Source organism: Xylocopa sonorina, chromosome 8, assembly GCF_050948175.1.
Source record: "Xylocopa sonorina isolate GNS202 chromosome 8, iyXylSono1_principal, whole genome shotgun sequence".
Classification (NCBI taxonomy): Eukaryota; Metazoa; Arthropoda; class Insecta; order Hymenoptera; family Apidae; genus Xylocopa; species Xylocopa sonorina.
The window spans coordinates 7,015,802-7,029,791 of NC_135200.1; the positions used below are offsets into that span (position 1 = coordinate 7,015,802).

Below are 13,990 nucleotides of genomic sequence, written 5' to 3' on the forward strand. Positions count from 1 at the left end.
GATCGAGCAATGGTAAGTTCAAGATCGCCGCGAAACGGACAAGTTTCAAGTTTCGCGATGGGTGGGCGTTCGTACCAATGAAATATCGCGTGGTATTAGGTGTAAATCCGTAATGCAAATCGCGATCCTCTAACGAACGTCGGGCGTCGGAAGAATTCAGGTTTTGCAACCGCCTCGCGGACACACGACGGAGTTTACCTGTTGATGTGCCACTGACCACGCGCCTCGAATGCCATTCTGTTGGTTTTTTCAAACACGTTGCGCGATGATGAATGGGCGGCTCGCGCGAGTGGAATGCCACTTTGGAGGATCGTTTGATATTTGCGATACCGACAGGCGTGGCGTTCCGACATACCTCGTGGATGTTGGGAGAAGGTGGTCCCATGGTCTGCAAGGTTACTATGCCTGCCGTAGTGAAAGCGGATTCGCTTCTTAACGTCTCTATCTAACAGCGGCGTCTAGTTCTGTAAGCTTTCCTGCGTTAGAAGAAAAAGGAAGGAGAAGGAAGAAACTTATGTTTCACCAAAGGTTGAATATTAATTTTGAAAAATGATAAAGGAGCAGGTTGAACGATCGTCGATTCGAATTGAAAGGGGAATCGCCAAATCTGAATTTCGTGGAATACTCTGAAGCAAGTTAGACGGCTAGCATCGCCGATGATTCTCGCAAGATCAGTGGCAAAAGTATCGCAGCGTCGAAACGGGCAAAAAAACTGTTGAATAAATATTCCCGCGGCATGTCGCATTTCTTTCGCAACGGGGTTAATTACGCTGGCAAGAAGTCGACGTGTGTAGATCAATTTCGCTACGGAAAATCGAGCGAACGCGGAAACGAAGCGAGCGAGGAAACGTCGATCGTTCTACGCAACGAAAGCCGAGTAACTGCGCGAAGCCGGAGGAAATATTAACGAGGAGGAAATACCGTTTCCCGTGGCGTAATTAGCGAGATAAAAGTGCCAGGCGACAGTGCGAGCGAAGGGAAAGGAGGAAAGCAGGGAAAACGCGGAGAAGAACGACCCAGCCGACTTCCATTCCATTCCGTTTCATTCCGCGCGCGTTTGTCGATAGACTTATCGCTCGTCTTCTTGGAAGCTCCTCGTTTGCAATTTAAAACAGTTCTGGTAACCAGTTCATTTCAGTTTTTCGTCGCGATTAATGTATCGTTTGATGGACAACGTTTGTCAGCTTGTTCCGCGTTAGTTATTGCCGGCGTAGTAGAATTATTATCTTCTAACTACCCTCTATTTAATTCCTTCCTTAAAAGAACCTCTCGCTTGCAATAATGAAATACGAATTAACGAGTTAAACACTCTAACGTAATTGATTACTTAATTCAAGCGCAAGATTTATCGATCTCCTATAATATCTCACGAACAACATCAGTTCTAATCTATAAAAAATAAATTGGTTCGTAAAGATGAAATTGTTACAAGACAAATGAATTGACGGAGAGGTAAGAACGTGCCACGATGACCGTGATCTCGCGATGACCATGACCGAGCGACACGTGTGTACGCGCGACACGAGCACCAAAATGGCCGAAACCTTCGTCTCTGAAGACAGGCGGGGCGAAGTCGGACGGAAGATCTCTTCCACTCCGCGAGGCAAATTAGAACTTGGTCAGTTTTGATCGATGAACCTTTATGGCGATAAAATTTGCCGCGGTACAGCGAGTTCGTTTGTCGTAGTTCACTTATACGGTTACAAGGTTCAGCCGTGATGGATGACTCGTTCACGGTCGTTACGTCGGACTTTGGATTCCGTTTATTTTGTAACAGTACTTGTCTCGTTTGTTTCCACGTTCTGCCGCGTTCTTGTTTTTATTGTTCCACGCGCGATGCATCAACCAATTTATCTTCTTTTTCTAGCCCTCGGAGAATAATACGCTGTTACTTCCTCTTGTTTTTCACCCGAGAGTTTCTCCCGTCGGTGCAGGCTTCTTCTAATTCCCCGCGTCTGCATTCGTAACAGGCCGGTTCCGTGCGATTAGAACTATCCGTGCATACATAGATTTGCATCGGAGCAGACGCGCTTTAGAGTGAAAAATTCTACGTCGAACTTTCGAGTTGTTCGAACGTCCATCGGGGACGCGGTATGAATTATTGAAGTTTCCTCACGCGCAGCCAATAAATCAATTTGAAAATCTCTATGGACGGTCTCTACCTTGAATACGACGACGATGCTCGACGAGATAAACTGAAATCGAAATAACGCGTCCACGTAGAACCGGAGCTACTTTCGACATTTGCATCACAATCTTCGCGCTGCGTGGATTCTTCGGTGGCGCACGTTCCACACGCGGGATGCTAACAGGATTAGCGATTCAAAATGATCCCAGAAAACGGACGAGGAGGCTCGTTCGTTCACGAGTGAACAGTTAAGCGAGAATGACACGTTGCCCCGGGATGAATAAATATTCCTTTGACGTGCACCGTGTTTACCATTCGAAATACCATTTTGTTCACGCTTGCACGGTTCGTTGCGAAATCGACTGTTTGGGGGGGGCCGACACGGCGGGCTGCCGTCGGTTTTTGGCGATCGATTATGCATAATTCCCTCGCGTTCGCCAGAAAACTCCAGCCGGACCAATGTTTACGTAAGGGATCTCGAAAAAAGCTGTAGATCGTGGACCAGAAACTGTTTGCCAATCCCACGAGCTGTAATCGGGATGCAAAAGTTGATATCCGACTTTCATTCGCAGGAGCAGAATCGCTCGTGCGATTCTGGCGTTCGCAATTAGACTGATCAAAAAGACCACGATTATTCGCGCGAGCGTAACATTTTTTTATTTCACGTCTTCTTTGCTTCTCAAATTTCACTGTATTCGACAGTGACTCGCACCGATGAAACGAAGGGGCCGCGCGTTGAGCCGCGCAGACATTTTTCGCTGTCGTTGCTTCTTCCCTCGAATCCGCGGTATTCTGCATGGATCCACGGAGCGGCGTCGTCGCGACGACGCGCGTTCCCGCGGGGCCATTCTTTCGCACGTTTTTCACCGGCAAAGCCAGCGGAAAGCAGAGAATGGGGAGTCCACGCGCAAGCGCCGCCTTTCTCGATAGATTTATGTAACGCGTGACAGTCGGGTCGCAGAAGAAAAGGGAGCCTCGAAACCGTTTTCTGCAACGGTAAAAATGTCGATTATGACAGCGGTGAATTCGTGGCGCCCGCGTCGTTCATCTATACGTACAACCACCGCGTTCGACTAGACTCCTCGGTTTATTGTCCCGCGGTCGTCCTCGCGGAAGTACCGCGCTTCGAAGACGTACTCTGCGACCGGGTGAGAAGAACAGAGAAGAAAAGAAAACTAATAAAAAGCTACGAATCCAACGCTCGACGATCCGCTTCTAATATCTCGAATTAAACCAGACGACGGTTATCCAAGGGAATAGAAATAAAACGTAACTGATGTAACAGCTTTCCCTGGATTCAGAAGAATTTCTACGCTCGCAATTTGTTCGAGGCGACCACCAGAGGAGACGCAGCACCTTGTCTGACTTTCACGGTGCTCGTACCACTTCCCGCGTCTCTCACGATGGAGCAAGAGGGAAGGAAGCTCCGTTACCGGGAGCAGCAGGCGGGACACGTGGACCTTGAGCGCGTGGACTCGCGCTGCGGCACGGCCCTGAGCCGCAAACAGGAACACGACGATTATCCGGCAAATGAATGAAATCGAGTGAACCGGTTTCGCTCGCTCGTACGTACGCGCGTTCCGGCTGCCTCCGGCACGGTCTACGCTGCGGATCCGCCTTAAACCAGATCCAGTTCCATCCGTGAATGGACGCGACGCGCCGCGCGGCGTGGCAGGCTCGTGCTCCGCGCCGAATTACGCGCCCCGCGCCGGCTGGCTGTCGTACGATCATTAATCTGGCTGGTCACGTGGCGCCGCGTCTTATTAGTTTCGATGCGAGGCGCGTGGCGTGCGGCATTCGAATGAAAAGTTGCTGCTTCATCGATCGAAGTCGAAGTCGAAGTCGCCGTTTAAGGTCGCGTAGGGCTGTTGGCCTGGCGGGAAATTTCCAGCGCTGCGACCAATATCGAGACGGTTCCGTCGTTGCTCGAGCTGTAGTTTCTTTTTTTTATTTAACGGCACAGTGGACGTTGATTAGGGATCGGTTGCGAGACTAACGTTACACTTTGATCGCGCTTCGAACGTGCAAATTAGTTTCTTTTCCCCAACGGTGGACGTTATAAGGAATTGCGATACTCAGCGATACTTTGCTTACGGACAATTCGTATCGTTGGTCGCGATAAAGTTACAGCGGGTTATTTATTAGTTACCTCACGGTGACAGCTGCGCGCGAGATACGAGGCTAATTGAAATTTCAAATCTTGATAAATGACTGCTCGCGAACGGACGCTCGAAAACATCCACGGTTTTCATGTTCTGGTTGGTATTGTTGTATCGATGAAATATGGTACCTGGACACGTCTAATTTACCTGTTGTCCATTGCACTTTCGTGGCGCACGGTGGACTCGATGTTAACGTACTCGAACGATGTCTTAATTGTAACGCGAGAGCGCGGATCACGTGTAAACATTTCGATTAACCCGAATTTCAATTAACCCGAGCGAATTGAATAACGACGTACTGGATAATTAGCCAGCGAGGAGTGGATGAGATCACGTATCGTACTACGACGAATAGTCGAGGAAGAACGTAGTCAGGAAGACCAGAGCAGAATCTCGAGACACTGGGTCACGCTTTTATTTAACTCGCAGATAACGCAGTCAATGAAATTTCTCGTAATTAATTGCATCATGCCACCGGCAGACATATGAAATCGGCTACGTAAATAGCAAAGAGAATCATCGACTCGTCTGCGAAGGAAACCACTGCGTCCTACATGTAATACGTTCTATCAGACTATTGCGTAACCCGTAATTAGTTATGCATCCGCTACGATTTGCATTCATATTACACGTACATTTCGTGCATACAACTTGGCTCGACGAAGTCAATTGATACTCTTCTCGACTGATTTACTCGATCCAGCACCGAGTCCAGTTCGAGCGTTACAAGGAAATAAAAACGCAGAGACATTGGTTCGAGCCGCGACATCGACCAGTCAAAGTTTCTTTGTCAGCAAGAAAACAAATGTCCAAACATTCCTCGCACGCTCACGATGCCTTTCCATGGCGAAAATTTCAATCGGACTTTCACAAGAATTGCTTCATTTGCCGCTTATCTTTGGTGCCGCCGGACACGTGTAATCCAATAAAATGTCCGATAGCACCTGTCGTGGTTTACTAGGTTCCGTTCGATGGACGTGTTAGGTTGCGCAGCGCTTAAATCACAATTAATCACACGGCGGTTCGATAAATAAGCGACGCGTAGCTCATCAACGGCCGCTCGTTGAATCCGTAAACGACTGCTGTTACGAAACGGAGCATAGTGCTTCTTAACGCGTGCACGTTTGTTAATCGAACTGTTTACCGATCGGTTGCCAGCGTAGTTGCCGTGAAAAAGAGGAAAAGTTGAAATTGTTACGATCAGAGGGAAAGCGGCGAGCCCTCTCGATAGGAGGCGCGTGCACGCGCAGCACCGCCCTGCTCGTGACGTGCAATTTCACGGTCGTGGTCGGCGTGTACGGGTCGCTGATAAAAGCGTACGCTATCGCCACCGGTACCGGCGCTTATCGCGGCGAAAAAAAAGGCCTGGACAGCCGTGGAATGACTCAATTCTGCACTTTTTTTTTTCTGCGTTCGCGAGAGTTCTTTCGCCAGGCGACGCGCCGAGACTTTCCGTTTCAGCGAATTCGATTCGCGTGCGAAACGCAAACTTTAGAGGGGGAAAAAAAAAGTGCGATCACTCCGGAGAGTGGAACGAGCAAGAGAACGCGATGGAATTCTTTATCGCTATTATTCGACGACGATTTGTAGAAAATCGCGGAGGCGAGTGGATCCGCATTCGACTAGACGCGACTAAACGATTTCCCCCCGATAAGATACGCGTATCGATCGGCGAACGCTGCTATTCCGATGTTCCATACAGCGTCTACGTAATTTTCTCGCCATGTCATGTGGAAACATTTCCCCGCGCTGATATTTACTTTTATAACAACAGTATCGATTTTATCGCGCGACGACTAATATTATTGAACGTCGCGCGCGGACAGAGAAAACGATCGGCTGGGATCACCGGTATTATTCCAGCGGAGCTTGGCCACGATATTAGCCATTAAATCTAATCTTATCGGCGAAACTATAGAAACACGCGTGGAGGTCTCGAGCGGAAAATTCGAACGATCGTGCCGACTGACGACTCGCTAAATTTTCCTGAACCTGATTTCGATCGTCGCGATCCCGCGCGATCGTCCCAGCCACGCATGAATATGCATACACGCGGTGAGATTATGCTCGTACGGTTACGGGCAAATATTTGACTCGAATTTACGCAAACGTATCTTTATCGCGAAGTCGACGAGGAGTGAGGATCGCGTTCGCCGCGAAGACGAACGAAGACAGGGGAAATGGAACGCGAACTTTTCCTCGACTCATCGGTAAGGATCGCGATATCGAGAGTCTGTTTGTTCTTCGCGGATACAATCTCTGCTCGGACGATACGAGCTCCACGTCGGTTTTTTATGAGATCCATTCTCTTCGTTTAACCAGCGCGAGCTACGAGGGAATACTTCTGCCGGTTCCACGCAATCAGAATGATTGGAAACTTTTTTTTTCCTCAACGCAGGAGGATGGTTCGGAGTTGGATGGTGAAACGATCGGAGTGCCTTGAGAATAACGCGGAATGAGAGCTGAAAAAATGTTGTGCAGTGTATCTGCATCGTTCTAAACGAAGACGCACGAAATTGTTTCAATTAAACCTGTTAGTAATTAATATCGAAATCGAATTTGCGTTCGACCAAGAGAACGGAAGAAGAATTACTGCCAAGGTCGCGTTTCGACCAAGACGAACGATCGAAACAAGTATCCTACAACCCCTCGAATCTGATTAAAAAACGAAAGGGTTGTACTCGAGAAATCGAGAGCCGTAGGCGAAAATAGAGTAGCGCAGTATTTCACTAGTTGAATTCCGGCTGTACACGTGCCACGAGGTCAGTCGTAAAACGGTGCTGGTAGAACGTTAGCTTGTTACGCAAAATAACGTCGGACGAGCGTGCAGGCGAGCGAATACTAATACAAGTGTGTTTTCAGCCGGTTGGCCGTGACCACGAAGAGCTCGGCTCTGGAAAATAGAAATTCATTGCTAGTAACGGCCGCCTTCGCTACAGAACAAACACGATTATCGGCTCGGTTATCGGCGACTGTTAATCAAGTCATGATTTATCGCCGTGCTCGCATAAATTTCGCGCCGTACAGTTATGTATGTCCCGTACGTCTCTGATAGGTTAATTGCAATCGCACTACGTAGGTAAGGCTGCTTCCCCTTTACCTTTCGCTTACGTGGGTATCATCTTCGTCTCTTCTCCTCCTTCTTCCTCCGCACACGCGTATAACGACTCGCTCCGCCAATGTGTTTTCATTATGTTGATTATCCGTTAATTAACGGATCGATTTCTGCGACCGTGCACGTCGGGGCGGATGTGTCTAACGCTCGCAGATTAATTACTCGGCGTGCTCAAGGTGAAAATAATCGTGGCGAACCGGGGAACGAATTGTTTCCGTTTCTTTCACGCACCAGGCGGTTGCATCAAGGAAACGAACTTTTCCGTTGCTCATCGCGCAACTGGCTAATGTCCGCTCAGATCGTATCGCCGGTACGTACACGCATTACTCTAATAGGTGATCCGCAATCATATCTGTAGGAAGTGTTAATTTGTCTGCTATCCGACCCTTAAATCGACCAATTACGGTCTTCCTTCGCTTCCAGCCGGTGCTCTTCTTTTATAGTTCAGAACGCAGTCTACCAAAGCCATCTGATTATACGAATCGCCCGTACCACGCAACATTCTACAACTTCGAAAGTTCAATCTGCCGAAGTATCCAAGCGACAGACATCACCGTCGGAGAAATGAGTTATATAAGTGACATTGAGTTCGTTTTCTGCAAACTGAACGCCGATTTCCCGGCGGTATCATCGTTACGATAAGGACGACAATATCAGCGACAGCGTTTGAAAAATGGTCGCGCGTCAAAGGAAGCCGACGGTGCATTTCCCTAAACGACGTTCTTATTTACCAAACCCGATGGCGCACGTGTCTAACTACAAAATCGATCGTTTGCATACACCAACGCTGACCCCTGCGATTACGCGAATCCACGTAGATAGCGCTGGGGAATCCGAGTCGTCTCTGATAGCGAACGACTTTCGACCCGTGCGCGGCGCTAATCTTGTCACCGGTACCGTCTACGTAACGCGTCGGTTTCCTGCTCGCGGCACGTATTATCGGATTATTGCGTTCGCGGGCTGTAACGCAAAAGTTCATACCGGTAATCCTTGGCATACTTAGGCCGGACTCGTGCACAGACTCGCGAGCTACGTGCCTCGCTCTTAATCTCGGTCGAAAAACCTGCTCGAACAATATGCACGGCACGTAGCTACGTAGCTACGTACAGTACGTATGTGTACCGTGGCGGCCGCATGCACGCGGCTGGGCCCACCGTGTGTACGTAAAACGGTTGCACACCTAAACCCGCCGCCAGCCCCTTCCCACCCCGCGACGGGTACATTCTTATTCCAGTGCGTCTCTCACGTTCCTGCTTCCTGCGCCAGAAAAATTGGCTAACCTGTTTACTGATGCAACAAAGGAAAGGAAAACCGAGCGAGAGCGTCCCGAGCGGAGGTATTGCCGAGCGCAGAACCGGAAGGGAGAGGCTTCAGACCGGGGGAGGATGTCCTGGAACCGGATAAAATATGAAGGCACGAAAGACGGCTGGCCTCTTGTTTATTTAAACGAGCTTGGGGAACGAAGATCAATCGTGGCTGTATCTGGCGAATTTTGCGCGCTGGATCGCAGCGAAAGAAGGCTGGTCTCTGAACGCGTTCGCTGGCAAAGAAGCTAGCGAAACGATCGTGTGATCTAGAGTATATGAGAGTATACGAGGGGTTACGAGATAGATTGCGAGCAGAGCGGACAGCGTAACGAGGGAAGAAATGAAAGATGGAGGTGGAATAATTGGCAGCGGTACACCGGCGATTTGCGGTGGCCACGGCGAGGTGGAGGCGCGCAAACGCAGGGTGAGTGGTCGCAAATAAAATTATATCGAGCGGCGGGGAGAAACAAATAAGAGACGGGATCCGTAAATACGACTAAAAGGGAAGTCAACAGGGGCCGGTGGCTGTGGACCGTGCGGACGTGCAAACGAGGGCGCGACTGGATCGAGCGGAACCAGCGACCGCCCGGCCACCAGCGGGGCTGGAGTTGCGAAAGAAAAAAAACAGAGGAAAGACAGAGAGAATTGATAAAAGGGCCGAGACAAAACGTTAAGGAGAAAGAACAAACGCGCGCGGGCACCGATCGATACCACCGCGAAGAAACCGAACGGAATTCAATGGAGCTCGCTCTGGAACAGAGAAAGGGTGGCGGAGGGAGGAAGGGTGTTGGTAAGAGCGGGTCGTTGTCGACGAAGGGGTGGCTAGCTGACGGAGGCGGCGGAGAGCGGTGTGTAAGACGGCAGAAGCCGCGGATAGCCGGGTCGAGTCGTTAAACGTTATTTACCGTGCGCGTTGCTGCTCACCATGGGACCTTTAAAAGGCACGCGTGGAAGGAAGAGCGATACAAGGAGGGCAGGGGTGAACGCGTGCCCGTGTTGTACACGCGCGCCCGTTTCTGACGTTTCCTTCCTGCTGAACTTTCCGCATGCCCGAGCCCCTTGCACCCCGAACTGCGCGCTCGTGCGTGCTACTTCCATCGTGTCCGCTTCTGTACGCGTGACACATTTTATTCGATACCGCGAATGGCAAATACGACGGGAGGGGGAGCTTAAAAAGACGCACGACGGACTTTAGATATAAATACGCGGCACGTGGAAAACATCCACTGGGTGCTCGAGGGTGCCATTAAGCAGGCGCTGGGGATCGAGTTATCAGATTTCGAGCCCACATGGAAGCGCGCCTGCGGTGTTTCTTTACGCGTATTATTATTGTTATTGTTACGGTTTTATTATACCCAAATGTTTATGTACCGTGTGACCCAGTTAAAATAGGTCATCCGATTGCCCTTTTTAATTGGATGCTACTGAGGGGATATTCAGTGATACGTAGTCGGATTACCGTCAAAGAGTGAACGAATTTCAAGAGGATTTTTTTCTAGGCATTTAAAGTCGAATAAAAAACAAATGAAACAATGTTGGAAATAGTAAAGACGGTACGAGCGATAAATTTACACTGTATGGAAGGCATAGCTCAGATAAGAATAGCAGTAGTGATATGTTATTTAATTGCAGAACAAAGTTTCCCGAAGATTCCGAGCAATAAGGAAAACGTCAAAATTTTTATCACAGTGGCAAGTCATCATAGTAGCAATAAGTTCATGTCTCTATTCACTTTAACCGCAATTACCAGTTGTTAGCTCTAAAAGAAACTCGAGCGCATTACCGATAATGCAAATGAACAGCATGTTTCTAAAAACTGACTCACGTGCCAGCTTTCGATTTCCACTTCCCTATAGTACGCAACGTTGATATTTTTATTGCACGTTTATGCAACATTCGCTACCGGTATCGTTCTTTAATTTACACATTATGTAACGTGTTGTTTTGATCGCGACCGATGTTCTCTGGCCCACGTATCGAATATGTCGTAAAATGTTTCAACAACACCGAGATCGCCCCATTACCGCGTTGAAAATACTCTAACCGAGCAGCAATCTAAATTGCACGCGCCTTGAACGCGCGCGCTCCGTTCTTTGGTCGGCCCAACAATGTCTTTCCATCGGGCGAGCGTAACTCACGGGTTACCTCGAGAATCGATTACAGAAACGGACTTCGACGTATCGCAAAAGAAAACGATGGCAATTAAACTGGCTGTTAAAAGATCGCGACAGACGACCATAACGAAATCTAAATAACGAGAGAACGAAAGTACCGCTGGAGTATCGCGTAGCAGCGAGCGTGCACGCGAGCGTAACGAATCAGAAGACGATTCGAGGCTCCTCGTGGAACGATTCGCACTCGCTTCCCTCGACGAGACCGTTCCTCTCCTTGCGGAGGTAAAAAGAGAATGAATTCCTCCCTGAACCATGGCCGAGACGAGTTTACAATTGCGATTACGTCTTGTCGGTCTTACCTCATCGCGGAAGTCCCGATAACAATCTACCACGCGATTTGTCGCGATCGTCTTCAGATAGTCGGCTTCCTGCACGTTCGGTTCGCCAGTACGTGCTTTACGCGTAACCGAATCAAGGTCGCTTGATCTTGACGCGATTAAACAGTACATTGAAATCGAGCTGTCCTCTCGCAACTCGTCTAGTCGTTTAAGTCTTTCGCGATCCCATGCCTCGTTAAATAGCAGGGAGATGTGAACTAGATCCGAGTTCCGATGCAGTTGTTGCTACATCGGGCTCGTTACCATCGCGCAATGGTATCCATAAATAACGACAGGACTGTGAAAAAGTTCAGTAAAACCTACTGAAAAAGCTCGGGAGGAAAAAGGTGGCGAATATTTATAAGCAAATCGGCGAAATAAAATATTAAACGCGCGGGTTACGTAAGAAACGAGCGGACGGTCTTGGTAATAATTCGCGATCAGCATATTCCGCGCGTATCGCACGCGAAACATAAATCTGTACGTAATGAGTGTAACTCGGTCTCTAAATATAATTGAAGCAGCTCCAAAAAGAACAGAAACGATCGCGGCGCCGTGATGTCGAACGACTCACTCGCGGCCACGTCCGCGCGGTAATCGAATTAGGGAACGCGGCTTAATCGGGTAATTCCGTTTCGCAATCACGACCGTTCAATTCCGTATTTCACGAGCACGCCGGCTCCTGATAATTTCCCCTTATCACCGCGGAGAAAAGCGGGCGCGATTACAAAGGAGAAAAAAAAAGAGCGCTTCAAGTAGCCGCGACACGTCTCGCGTCCTTGCCAGTTTTACCCCTCTCGCGACTTCGCGGAGTGGGATCTGTTCCCCCACCACTGGCGCCGCTCATCAGTGGCTCCCCCTACTCCCTCGCCCCACCACGACTTCGGTATGTAAGAGGCCGCACATGTTTCCCCGCGTTCTAGTCTCGCAGCGGCACTCGCGGGTGATTGTTCGTGCGTGGATTTGTAGCTCGAGCAAACTGTTCGACTAAAAGAGAAGAAACGATCGCTTTACGGGACGAGAAGGACATTGCAGAAGCTCGCGTGTTGTATATAGTATATCCGTCTCTCTCTCTCTATATATATATATATATAGGTACACGTGTATATATATATGTATATACACGTATAAATATATATGTATATACGCGTGTCGCAATAACGCGCGCGCGCAAAGGACGAGTTCTTTCCTTCAGTGCTCCGTTCGAGAACTGACACGACACATCGCGGACGTCGTTGCGGCGAGCAACACGTACGACACCGATCGAAAACGATTGCGAGGAAAGGTGAAGCGGGGGTACTGCACGCTACTACGAATCCGACCTTTCTTCCAAGCATTCGCGTCTTTCTTTTTTTACTTTTATACGTAACCTGTAACACGGGACGCATCTCGCGGCGCCGATACGCATAACCTTACGTCACGATCGTACTCGTGTCCGGGACCCGCGTAGTGAGAACCAATTGCGCGAGTGACAAAGCCTGTTCTTTTTGGAGCTACTTCGTCGGAGTTGGTAAAGAAGAGAGTGTGAGAAGAGGAGATACATACCTGGTGGCATACCTTGCAGGGAAACGGAGCACGGTGAGAGGAGGAGTGTGGATAACAGTCGACAAGGATATTCCAAGGGTGTTACGGAACCAGTGATCTCTCGCTGACATCGCTTCTCGTGCTTTCGTGCTTCATTCGAGGGGCGAGAATAACGTTTGCTGGCCCGTAAAAGACACGTGAGTACCGAACACTTCTTCGCTTCTCACTTATGCGTTCGAGGGCACTGCTGACGGCTCGCCTGTCGTCTACGTATAAGCGCAATCCGTGTAAATTAAAACGACGACAATCGCTCTTTTTTCCTTTTACCACCACTCTGTGTACACGCGAACCGCGTCACGTGGCTGACATAATAAATGCGCGAAACACGTCTCGATATAAATTCCGTAATTTATTACGCGATCGAAGTACGTCCGACATGATACCGGTTCGAGGGCACGTTGCCGCGACTGTGGCGCAGTAATCGCGCTCGATTCGATAATTTCGCGGCCATAGCGTTCGATACATCGAATCGATTGCCTCGATGTTTTTAAAATGCGCCAACTTTTTCAAGCATCGCGTCAGGCGTTTCGCTCTCGATCTTGTTCGAGATCTATTTCTATTCTACGAGTCGAGAAGAAACTTTTACGGTAGCAGTGATCTGTATGAAAGAAAGTTCGATCTAGAAACATCGCGAAAGTTCTTATTTACGTAGTTACGTGTTAAATATATATATATGTCAGTGGCGTGTCAGCGTGAAATTGAACTCGGAAACGTATTTACCGTGTATCGCGTGTTAAAGCGGAGTATTTTCCCGGCGAAAGAAATTTAATGGCCTTGTAGCGTTGCAAAAATCCGACTCATTCACATGATTCATCCGCCGCGAAACATTTCCTCGCTGAAAGAGTAAACAAATATCGCCGTTTCGGTAGATCGACCTGGAAATAGTATTTTGTCGCGAGCCGTTTCGCTTTTCTTCAAGGTTGCCGCGATCTGGAACGATCACGGTGACTCAGTCGGTCGGTATTACGTCAAATAAACATGCCTATTACGAGAAATTCCGTTAAGGTCGCAACGCTGTCTGGGACGAGCTTTTTTTTTATCCTCAGAGCGGAAACGGCGATTTCCATTCGCGATCATCGATCACCTGACGCGTTCTATGCGCTCGACGAATTAACAGATTAGCCGCGTCACTGTATTAATGGGTCGAAACGGCGGTAGAGCTTTTGCGCGTTTTATCCCCGTCAGATTGCTCGTGCTGCTTAC

General features: G+C 48.9%; 1 protein-coding gene across 2 annotated transcripts in view; it reads left to right on the forward strand.

The window, feature by feature from the left end:
- The window catches only part of LOC143426173 (uncharacterized), an 87,298-nt gene that overhangs the window by 35,820 nt on the left and 37,488 nt on the right, over positions 1–13,990 (forward strand). The window contains exon 3 of one of the 2 annotated variants that reach the window (XM_076899409.1): positions 12,768–12,924. The gene's annotated coding sequence lies outside the window, so the exon portion shown is untranslated. Of the gene's footprint in view, positions 1–12,683; positions 12,925–13,990 lie in introns of those variants that run through there. The other variant, XM_076899408.1, reaches the window with a different exon arrangement.